The sequence below is a fragment of the Crinia signifera genome, chromosome 6 (genome assembly GCF_055691185.1).
Source record: "Crinia signifera chromosome 6, ASM5569118v1, whole genome shotgun sequence".
In the NCBI taxonomy this organism is placed as follows: domain Eukaryota; kingdom Metazoa; phylum Chordata; class Amphibia; order Anura; family Myobatrachidae; genus Crinia; species Crinia signifera.
In genome coordinates this window covers 140,782,939-140,795,174 of record NC_139222.1, presented here as the reverse complement: position 1 = coordinate 140,795,174, position 12,236 = coordinate 140,782,939, and the positions used below count along the sequence as shown (strand labels likewise).

At 46.5% G+C, this 12,236-nt stretch overlaps 1 protein-coding gene across 2 annotated transcripts in view; it reads left to right on the top strand.

Moving 5' to 3' along the window:
• GJC1 (gap junction protein gamma 1) overlaps nucleotides 1-12,236 on the top strand; it is a 54,717-nt gene that overhangs the window by 18,423 nt on the left and 24,058 nt on the right. Inside the window, exon 1 of one of the 2 annotated variants that reach the window (XM_083147444.1) lies at nucleotides 11,603-11,724. The exons of the other annotated variant lie outside the window; for it this stretch is intronic. The gene's annotated coding sequence lies outside the window, so the exon portion shown is untranslated. Of the gene's footprint in view, nucleotides 1-11,602; nucleotides 11,725-12,236 lie in introns of those variants that run through there. 2 annotated transcript variants of the gene reach the window in all.

Genomic DNA, 12,236 nt, shown 5'->3' with positions numbered 1-12,236 from the left:
TTAACCCTTGTGAAAATGGCACATTTTGATCTAAAGCTACATATTAATGGAAAAAATTAGTTTTTTTTATTTTCACAGCCCATAACAATTTGACAAAACACCAGTGGGGTCAAAATGCTCACTACGGCCGTAAGTGAGTTCCATGAGGGGGGCTAGTAACAAAAAGGTATCACTTGCTTGGGATTTCCACTGCACAGGTACAATATGGGCTCTGCAAATGCAAGATGGCGCCCGAAAACCATTCCAGCAAACTCTGTGATAAAATGGCACTCCTTCCCTTCTGAAGCCTGCTGTCTGCCCAAATAGCGTTTTACAACCATATATGGGGTCAGGGGCGGATTGGGAATTAAAACCAGCCCGGGAAATATCTCGAAGCAGCCCCAATGGGGGGGGGGGGGCAAGTGTTGTGGCTGTTGCGCGCTGCAGCCGCGCCAAATTTTTTGAGGTGTGGCCTATCAGTATGGGGCGTGGCCTATTTCACCAAGGCCCATTATACATATTTATTTATTATTTATTTATTAACAGTTTCTTATATAGCGCAGCATATTCCGTTGTGCTTTACAATAGCAGACAGTGAAACAACAAAACAGGGTATTTACAGACAGTCAAAATGTAGGAGGGCCCTGCTCGCAAGCTTACAATCTATAGGGAAATAGGCATTGATACATAAGGATAGATACTGTATTCTTTATTGCATCGATTCCACCAGAACGCAAGGTTCTATGACTGGTTCTGGAATTTGATAAGCTTGCCTGAAGAGATGAGTCTTCAGGGAACGCTTATAGGTTTGGAGACTGGAGGAGAGTCTTATTGTGCTTGGGAGGGCATTCCACAGAGTGGGTGCAGCCAGAAGAAAGTCCTGCAGTCGGGAATAGGAGCGGGTAATGAGTCTGGATGAGAGACGCAGATCTTGGGAGGAGCGTAGAGGTCGTGTTGGATGATATTTTGAGATAAGAGAGGATATGTATGTTGGTGTAGTTTGGTTTATGGCTTTGTGTGTAAGTAAAAGAATTTTGTATTGAATACGGTAGAATACATATACCTCACACTGTGATGCCATTATACATATACCACAAACCCTGATGCTCCATTACACATATGCCACACACCTTTATGCCATTATACATATGCCACACACCGTGATGCTCCATTATACGTATGCCACACACCGTGATGCCATTACACATATGCCACACACCTTTATGCCATTATACATATGCCACACACCGTGATGCTCCATTATACATATGCCACACACCGTGATGCTCCATTATACATATGCCACACACCGTGATGCCATTACACATATGCCTCACACCGTGATGCCCATTATACATATACCACACACCCTGATGCCATTATACATATGCCCCACACCTTTATGCCATTATACATATGCCGCACACGTGATGCTCCATTATACATATGCCGCACACCGTGATGCCATTATACATATGCCACACACCTTTATGCCATTATACATATGCCGCACACCGTGATGCCCATTATACATATGCCCCACACCGTGATGCCCATTATACATATGCCACACACCGTGATGCCATTATACATATGCCGCACACGTGATGCACCATTATACATATGCCACACACCGTGATGCCCATTATACATATGCCCCACACCGTGATGCCCATTATACATATGCCACACACCGTGATGCCATTATACATATGCCGCACACGTGATGCTCCATTATACATATGCCGCACACCGTGATGCCCATTATACATATGTCACACACCCTGATGCCCATTATACATATGTCACACACCCTGATGCCCATTATACATATGCCACACACCGTGATGCTCCATTATACATATGCCGCACACCGTGATGCCATTATACATATGCCGCACACCGTGATGCCATTATACATATGCCGCACACCCTGATGCCATTATACATATGCCGCACACCGTGATGCCCATTATACATATGCCGCACACCGTGATGCTCCATTATACATATGCCACACACCCTGATGCCATTATACATATGCCGCACACCGTGATGCTCCATTATACATATGCCACACACCGTGATGCCATTATACATATGCCACACACCGTGATGCTCCATTATACATATGCCGCGCACTGTGATGCCATTATACATATGCCACACACCCTGATGCCATTATACATATGTCACACACCCTGATGCCCATTATACATATGCCACACACCTTGATGCCATTATACATATGTCACACACCCTGATGCCCATTATACATATGTCACACACCGTGATGCTCCATTATACATATGCCGCACACCGTGATGCCATTATACATATGCCACACACCTTGATGCCATTATACATATGTCACACACCCTGATGCCCATTATACATATGCCGCACACCGTGATGCCCATTATACATATGCCGCACACCGTGATGCTCCATTGTACATATGCCACACACCATGATGCCATTATACATATGCCACACACCATGATGCCATTATACATATGCCACACACCATGATGCCCTGCTTCTGAGGGTCGAGAGAAGAACAGAATCCAGGGGGGGTCTATATGCTGTTATGCGGGGGGGGGGGTCTCTTCACAAGTGTAAAGGTGCCCATACACGCACCGATCCCGGCGTGCGTTCTGGGCTAAACTAGCATCCATCGCATCGCATGCCTAGTGCATGCAATGCAATGCGATAAAAAGACAGTACAAAAAGTATGTGTAGCACATACTTTTTGTACTGTGCGATGAGGTGCCGCAGAACGGGCATTTCATCGTATAGCATCGCACCGCTTGGATCGGTGCGTGTATGGGCACCTATTGTTGCTGCCTGTGATGGAGTTTTGTGCCCCTTTAAAAAAAATATATATATACACACACATAAGGGGGCACAAAACTTCATCACATGCAGCAACTTATAAGCACTTACACGTGTGAAGAGACCCCATCACACACACCCCCTCCGCATAATAACAGCAAAATAAACCCCCCTCCCACATGCAGTACATATACATATATATTAAACCCAGATATATAATTTTTTTTTTTAAACAGAGGCCAAATCCCAATCCCAAAGAAAAAGATGACAGTGCCTTACACTTTATGATGCTTCCGCCTTCCCCCTCTTCAGAGCAGCCGCTCACTCAGTCTGTCAGTCAACTGTCTCAGCCGGCCCACCCACGCTGCAGCCACTCACAATTCTAGGCACTGAGTCTTTGAAGTGTACTCAGTGGCCGGGTGCGCGGTGACGTCACCCGCGCACCCGCGATCGAATTTCTGGCCACCTCGTCCTCTGCATAAGAGCCGCGGGAGGAGCTGCGTGGAGCTGCGCATGCGCAGAAGCCCTCCCGCGGCCATCTTTAAATCTCACAGTGCCGCAGACAGCCGCGGCCATATTTGTTGTGGCATGTGATGCTGCGGCCGCGGCCGCTAAACGCTATAGTCGAGCGGTCCGCGGCCCAGCCATGGAGGCGGGCGGCCTGTTTTGGTCACTTATGTACCGGCCCACCGGGATATTTCCCGGTTTCCCGGTGGGCCAATCCGCCCCTGTATGGGGTATTGCCATACTCAGGAGAAATTGTGTAACAAATTTTGGGGTGCTTTTTCTACTATTGCCCTTTGTGGAAGTATAAAATTATGGGGTGAATCTACAAATTAATGGAAAAAATGACATTTTTCATTTTCACGTATCGATGCCTAACAATTTGACAAAACACCAGTGGGGTCAAAGTACTCACTATACCCATAGATGAGTTCCTTGAGGGGTGTAGTTTACAAAATGGTATCACTTGTTGGGGTTTTTGACTGCTCTGATACAACAGGGGTTCTGCAAATGCAACATGGCGCATGAAAACCATTCCAGCTAAATCTGCGCCAAAAACGCCAAATGGTGCACCTTCCCTTCTGAAGCCTGCTGTCTGCCCAAATAGTGTTTTACAACCATATATGGGGTATTGCCATACTCAGGAGAAATTGTGTAACAAATTTTGGGGTGCTTTTTCTACTATTGCCCTTTGTGGAAGTATAAAATTATGGGGTGAATCTACAAATTAATGGAAAAAATGACATTTTTCATTTTCACGTATCGATGCCTAACAATTTGACAAAACACCAGTGGGGTCAAAGTACTCACTATACCCATAGATGAGTTCCTTGAGGGGTGTAGTTTACAAAATGGTATCACTTGTTGGGGTTTTTGACTGCTCTGATACAACAGGGGTTCTGCAAATGCAACATGGCGCATGAAAACCATTCCAGCAAAATCTGCGCCAAAAACGCCAAATGGCGCACCTTCCCTTCTGAAGCCTGCTGTCTGCCCAAATAGCGTTTTACAACCATATATGGGGTATTTCTAAAATCTGCAGAATCAGAGGATTATATTTTATATTTTGTCTCCTGGTTAACATATGTTATGTTGCAGAATATAACTGATTAAACTTGAAATTCTGCCAAAAAAATGAAATTTTAAAATGTCACCTCCATGTTGCTTTAATTCCTGTGCAAAACCTAAAGGGTTACCAAACTTCTAAAATGCTGTTTTGAATACTTTGAGGGGTGCAGCTTTTTAAATGAGGTGATTTATGGGGGTGTCTAACATACAGGCCCCTCAAAGCCACATCCATAGTGAACTGGTCCCTAAAATTTTGACATTTTGAAATTTTCTTGAAAATTTGAAAAATTGCTTCTATGATTATAAGCCTCCTACCGTCCTAAAAATGTAAAAGGAAGTTTAAAAAATGATGCCAACATAAAGTAGACATATGGTAAATTCTAGTTATTAACTATTTTGTATGGTATGACTATCTATCTTACAAGCAGAAACCTTTATCTTTTGAAAATGGCAAATTTTTTCACATTTTTGCAAAATTTTGGTATTTTTTACAAATAAACACAGACTGTATGAACCAAAATTTACCACTAACTTGAAATACAATGCGTCACGAAAAAACAATCTCAAAATCAGTTGGATAAGTAAAAGCATTAGAAAGTTATTCCCACAAATGAAAAATAGGGCTGCGTCCTTTGGGCCCAAATAGGCCGCATTCTTAAGGGGTTAAGATTGGGTGTGCACTGGACACTTTTTGGGTTTTCATTTTGGGTTTGTTTGTTTTTTTTGTTCCAATAACATTTCCACTAATTTCCAGTCTATTCTGAACACTTCACAATATTGTTTTTAGGCTAATAGTTTGCACCGAGGTAGCTGTATAACTATGCTAATTGACATAAGTGGGTGGCACAAACATCTGTCATATCTAGGAGTGGCACTACAGTGGCAGACAGGATAGCAGTTGCAAAAACTAGGCCCCAAATACACATATGCCCCCCACGGTGCTGGGTATGCCCTCACGCTGCCAGAAAGCTGGTATGCCCCCACAGTGCCTAAAAGTGGTATGTCCCCACAGTGCCACAAACTGCTATGCCCCCACAGTGCCACAAACTGCTATGCCCCCACAGTGCCACAAACTGCTATGCCCCTACAGTGCCACCAACTGCTATGCCCCTACAGTGCCACCAACTGCTATGCCCCCACAGTACCACCAACTGCTTTGCCCCCACAGTACCACCAACTGCTTTGCCCCCACAGTGCAAAATTCCCAGCAGCAGCACTCACTATTGTTGCTGCTGCTATCGGGCGGGGAGAGGACAGCCTGGCGTCCCCCTGCAGACCTGTCATGTCACTGTGGGGAGGAGAACACAGCACAGTGCGTCTCCTTCCCCCCTCACTTCCCTGTGACTGGGCTGTCCACTAATCAAAGCTCGCGGGCCGGCTCCTGATTGGCTGCCGGCCCGCAAGCTCTAATTGGCGGATGGCCCAGTCACAAGGATGCACAGTAAGGGGTAGGAGAGATGCGCAATGCACGCTCTCCTCCCCTCAGAAGAAATGTGGAGTTCAGGGAACAGGCAGCGGGGGGACGGGCGGCGGGCAGCAGTGGGAGCAGGAGCCGCACCGTACAAGGGGGAGAGCCGCATGCGGCTCGCGAGCCGTGGGTTGGCCACCCCTGGTATAGAGGGTGTGATAATGTAGTGGTGGGTATAGAGGGTGTGGTAATGTAGTGGTGGGTATAGACTGTGTGGTAATGTAGTGGTGGATATAGAGGGTGTGGTAATGTAGTGGTGGGTATAGAGGGTGTGGTAATGTAGTGGTGGGTATAGAGGGTGTGGTAATGTAGTGGTGGGTTATAGAGGCTGTAGTAATGTAGTGGATATAGAGTGTATGGTAATGAAGGGGTGGTTATAGAGTGGTCAGTACTGTAGTGATGGGTACAAAGAGATCGGTACTGTAGACGCAGGTATAGAGTGTACAGTAATGTAGTGGCAGGTATAGAGTGTACAGTAATGTAGTGGCAGGTATAGAGTGTATGGTAATGTAGTGGCAGTTATAGAGAGTACAGTAATGTAGTGCCGGGTATAGAGTGTATGGTAATGTAGAGGCGGGTATAGAGGGTTTGCTGCACACACTGGAAAAGTCATTCACTGGTGAATAGCTTGCAAAAGGATTTGCAGCTATTTGCAGGCCTGTGATAATTTCACATTTAGTGCTAAGCATTCACAGGCTTAAACGGGGCGGGATTTCACTCTGGTGTTGTGGCATATAACTGATCGCTGGGCTCCAAAAATGAGCAGCCCAGCAATCAGGTCTGAATTTGGCCCTATGTTAGTATATATGAAAAATAAAAAATCACCCCAGGGCCGGGTGTGTTTGGGTCACTTATAACAGCCTGTCTAATCACAGAGAACCATGCCCAGGCTTACCAGTCTTCTCTACTGTAGTCACAGTAACATCAAATAATTGTATCTGTTAATGTGCTCTAGTTTTGTCTGCCTTCCGTCAGGCAGGGCCCCAGACAGAGCCGGCCCTAGGCATAGGCAAAATAGGCAATTGCCTAAGGTGTCGGCCTATGCCTAGGGGTGGCAGCCTCTCAGCCAAATGTCAGCACCGCTTGCTCTGAGCTTCCTGACTGGCACCGTGCCTCTGCTCTTTGACAGCTGGTGCGGCTCATTAGCACCGAGGTCGCCTAGCTCCAAGGCCACGGAGGTTGTCTTCTGCTGATGGGTAGACTGGATCGGTAACAAGTCAGCACGCAACAACCGCCCCCTTTCCTCTCTCCATGGTGGTCACTCCCTCCTCTGGGACCAGCTACCAATGTGCTGTTTCCTTGGCTTCCCTTTCTCCTTCCATGCAGGTATAAAGGGGTACATAATGTAGTGTCGGGTATAGAGGAATCCATAATGTAGTGGCGGGTACAGAGGGGTCATTAATGTAGTGGCGGGTATAGAGTTGTCGGTTTGTAGTGGTGGTTACAAAGAGGTCAGTACTGTAGAGGCAGGTATAGAGTGTATGGTAATGAAGTGGCGAGTATAGTGGGGTTGGTAATGTAGAGCCGGGTATAGAGGTTTCCATAATGTACTGGCTGGTATAGAAGGGGTCCGTAATGTACTTGCTGGTATAGAGGGTTCCGTAATGTAGTGGCGGTTATAGAGGGGTCCGTAATGTACAGTAGTGGCGGGTATAGAGGGGTCCGTAATGTAGTGGCGGGTATAAAGGGGGGCCATAATGTAGTGGCGGGCAGAAATGGGTCCGCAATGTAGTGGCGTTAACAGAGGGGTTCGCAATGTAGTGGCGTTAACAGAGGGGTCCGTAATGTAGTGGCGGATACAGAGGGGTCCGTGATGTAGTGGCGGGTATAGAGGGATCCGTAATGTAGTGGCGGGTATAGAGGGTTCCGTAATGTAGTGGTGGGTATAGAGGTGTCCGTAATGTAGTGGTGGGTATAAAGGGAGCCATAATGTAGTGGCGGGCAGAAAGGGGTCCGCAATGTAGTGGCGTTTACAGAGGGGTCCGTAATGTAGTGGCGGATACAGAGGGGTCCGTGATGTAGTGGCGGGTATAGAGGGTTCCGTAATGTAGTGGTGGGTATAGAGGGGTCCGTAATGTAGTGGCGGGTATAAAGGGGGCCATAATGTAGTGGCGGGCAGAAAGGGGTCCGCAAGGTAGTGGCGTTTACAGAGGGGTCCGTAATGTAGTGGCGGATACAGAAGGGTCCTTGATGTAGTGGCAGTTATTAAGGGTTGGGTAATGTAATGGCAGGTATAGAAGTTTCCATATTGAAGTGTTAACAGTATCCAGTCGATTGGTGGACAGTCAATAGGTCGACACCATATGGTCGGCACAGTTTTTTTATACGTTACCATCCACGTGGACTCTGATTGGGAATGGTAGAGTGTGCCAAGTGCAGCAGTAGTGGAACGAAGCACCTTGTCTGAAGCATTGCGAGTGAAGCGGTACACTAATTTGGCTCCATGAACTGAAATCTAGAAATTTACACAAAAAACATAAAATGCACATCAACCATGTCATGCGCCCCCCCCCCCCCCCCATTTCTATGTCAAACCTCTGCTTTCGACAACCTTTTGTTTATGTCGACCATTTCAACAGAACATGTTTCATTAAACAAAGTGATGCAAATACACACACAGGGACATATCTGGTCTTTTCTTCTAGGGAGGGCGGTTTACTGTATAATCTTGACCCTCACCATCCAGTCCCAGCTCCTCCACTTCGTAGTCCTGACTCCTCCCCTTCCCAGTCCTGACTCCTCCCCTTCCCAGTCCTCTACCAGTTACTAGTCTTAATTTAAGGCATTATGGGGGAAATTTAATAGCATGAGAGATTCAGAAAGTGAGAGATTTGGTAAGAAATGTCCAGGGTTTTTAAAGCGGCAATCATTTACTCTGCAAACCCAGTTTGATTGTGCAGTGTAAATGATTGCCGCTTAAAAAATATATATATGTAGATTTCTTACCAAATCCCTCACTTTCTGAATCTCTCATCCTATTACATTTCACCCAATATATATTGTCCTTCTTCCCATGTCCATTAGACTATAGACATCTAGACCACAGACAACACCATCAGCAACCTCCTAAAGTGAATGACAATTAGCACAAAAAAATTAGTAGGAACCACTAGATCTGTCATATCCTGCAGAGCAACTTATGTAATGCTCAGTCATAGTCCATAATTGAAGCACACTGTTGTGATTTGCCACTGGCAGGATCAACTCTGGCTCGGACTTTCTATCATCTTCATAAGGGCCACAGATCTCCCAAACAGGGTCACTAGGTACATACCGGTATATACAGTTGTTGTTCATCTGTGAGTGGTGCCGGGCCCAGGGATAGCGTGTGTTGTATATCCCGGGGCAGCCTGTATGGTGCTGGGAATGGGTGATATGAAGGCACTATCCAGGCACTCTGTTGGAGATTAGAGTAACCACATGTGGTTACAGAGTGCCTGGATAGTGCCTTCAGGCTGAGGATCTGGCATGAATAGTATCTGAGATTTTTTTTACATTTTAACAGATCTGCGTTACATAAGTTGCTCTGCAGGATATGACAGATCTTGTGGTTCCTACTAATTGTTAAAAATAAATCGTTGAGTTGTTTGGGGATATTTTTTTTGTGCAATTTGTCATTCACTTTAGGAGGTTGCTGATGGTGGTGTCTGTGGTCTAGATAGTCTAATATACATGGGAATAAGGACAATGTATATAATGTCTTAAATTAAGACTAGTAACTGGTAGTGGATTGGGTGGGAAGGGGAGGAGTCAGGACTAGGAAGGGGAGTAGTTGCGACTGGAGGGGGAGGGTCAAGATCAAACAGTAAACTGCCCCTCCCCCCCTCCACCTAGAAGGAAAGTCTAGATCCGCCCCTGAGATATATACATACAATGCAAGCTCCGGCACTCCAAATGTTGCTCCTGAAAGGTTACTATGTAAAAACCGGACGCATACAAGACCACGGGAGATGCCTGTGATAGCTTTCACCAGGGACATGGTGAAGGGGAGATACAGCCTCTCCGTGTGGTCTGGACCGCTCCGGTTTTTGCTTGGACCATACAGGGAGGCTTTATTCTCCCCCTCCTCCTCTCCCTGGTGACAGCTGCAACGTGAAGCCCCCCAGACGGAACACCCCCGGACTGAACACTACAAGCTCCGGATAGCAGATTTTGATGTCCGGTCCGGAGGTCCGGGGTCTTGTCTGGGTCCGGTTTTTACCCGGGACTATGTAAAAACCGGAACCGGATTGGACCCCGGACCAGACATCAAAATCTGCAGTGCAGAGCTTGTAGTTTTCAGTCCAGGGGGTGTCTGGTCCGGGGGTGCCTTGTCCGGGGGAGTCCCTGTGATAGCTTTCACCAGGTACATGGGGAAGGGAAGACTACAGCCTCCCCATGTGATCCGGACCGTCCGGTATTTGCTACATGCCCAGACCATACAGGGAGGCTTTATTCTCTCCCCTCCTCCTCTCCCTAGTGACAGGTGTCTCCCTCCGGACCAAAATGCAGAGTTTGATGTCCGCTCCGGCGGTCCGGGGGTCTTGTCCTGGTCCGGTTTTTACCCATACCCTTCTTACCCCGATGCCTTCGTATGGCTTATTAGACATACCCTCCAACATCTGAAGGCAAGAAATCGGTACGCATCCCAAAAGTGGGCGTGGCCATAGGCAAAGGGGGCGTGGTCTCACACCCTTTCCAAATGTGTACTGATATATACAAATTTCATTTTTCCCATATTTACAGTTATTTTACATGCTGTAGATATGGAATCAGGCAACTGGGGCAACATAATTGATTAGCTTATTGTGACCCTAATTAATATCAACATGCATTAAATGCATAAATAAATTCGTTTAATATAAATAAATTACCCTAGTTGTCAATTGAGAGTGATACTAGTGCTGCGGCCGGCCACTCCGAATCCCGCTACAGACGTGGCTCTGCTGCACTGTCCGGCTATATCAGCAGTACATGCACCGGCCGGGCGTCCTTTACCGCGTCATAATGGACAGCGACAACAGCCCTGCGGGAGGAGGTCTGCGAGCCGCGTGCGCGAGCTGCTGCTGTGACAGTGACACACGCTGCTGGCTGCCGTGCCCGGACCGCACAGCAGCGGGTACAGGTTCTTCACTGCTGGGCAGTATTAACTCCTTACACCCCCGCTGGGCCCAATCCGACCAGTGGAGCGGCTGCCATGTTAACATCAGAATTATCAGAATTGGGGGAAATCGGTACAATCGGTACATTTATTTTTAGCCGGTACAGACCGTTAAAAAACGGTACTGTACCGGCTAAATCGGTACACTTGGAGGGTATGTTATTAGAGCCTTTGTATAAAACTTGGATGGCAATAGGCATCACTCAGGTATTTTTGTGCAGAAAACTTTTATTTCCTTATTATAAGGAAATAACAGTTTTCTGCACAAAGATCCCCAAGTGACGCCTATTACCATCCAAGTTATATATATCTATAGATATATAATATAAGCTTCTCTAGACACCTATAGCGCATAGCTTTCTGATATAGTTTAACTAGCAATACATATCCAGCAAGCTTTATATATATATATAGATTATTTTAATTTCACAAGTAAACTATATTTTAAACTGTAGGCGGTACTTTTATACTATAATATTACTAGTATACATGAGATACTCTTGATGCTTGCTGATTGGTGGAAAGTAAAACGGTAGCAAGCTCAGCCAGCCGCTGCAGTTCTTATGGCAGCGAGGGGTGTGGATTGTGAGGCGGTGACCGGCGTGACCAGAGTGACAGGGGGCGTGGTCCGGCTGCGCTGCTATGTGCTAACGAGAGATGCAGCTGGAGCCCGGACACCCTCAGAGACGCCGCCGGGTCCCATGGGCAGCGGAGCCCGGAGCCAGCCTGAGTGAGTACGGGGACGCTGCACTGTGCTGACTGCTGTGTCTGGCGCACAGTGACACTCTGCCTAGTTAGCGTCTGCCCTTCCTGTAGCATAGAATTACCCAAATGGGACAATAGGGACATGTGTGCCCTCATACAGGTCTTCTGGTGTTCTTCAGGAACATCACCTTACGTGGAGATAATGAAGAATAACAGTGCGATAGACGTGCTGTGTAGTAACATCCCAGAGACCTGCACTAGGAACTTTCTGTAGTTTCTATTTCCAGTTATGGCAGAATAAGATTACAGAGCAGTGACAGTGAGAGTGACACCAGGCTGCTGTGACTGTGGAAATTATTATTATCCTTTATTCATCAATTACCGACACATTAAGCAATGTTGTGCACGTCTGGGGCTTGTAGTATAAGTACATTACACATTGTGATATGAATAAGGGGGTATTTATCAAAGCTTTGCAAGAAATAACATTTTGAGGGATAAACTACTAACCAATCAGATCCTAATTAATTTTGCAAA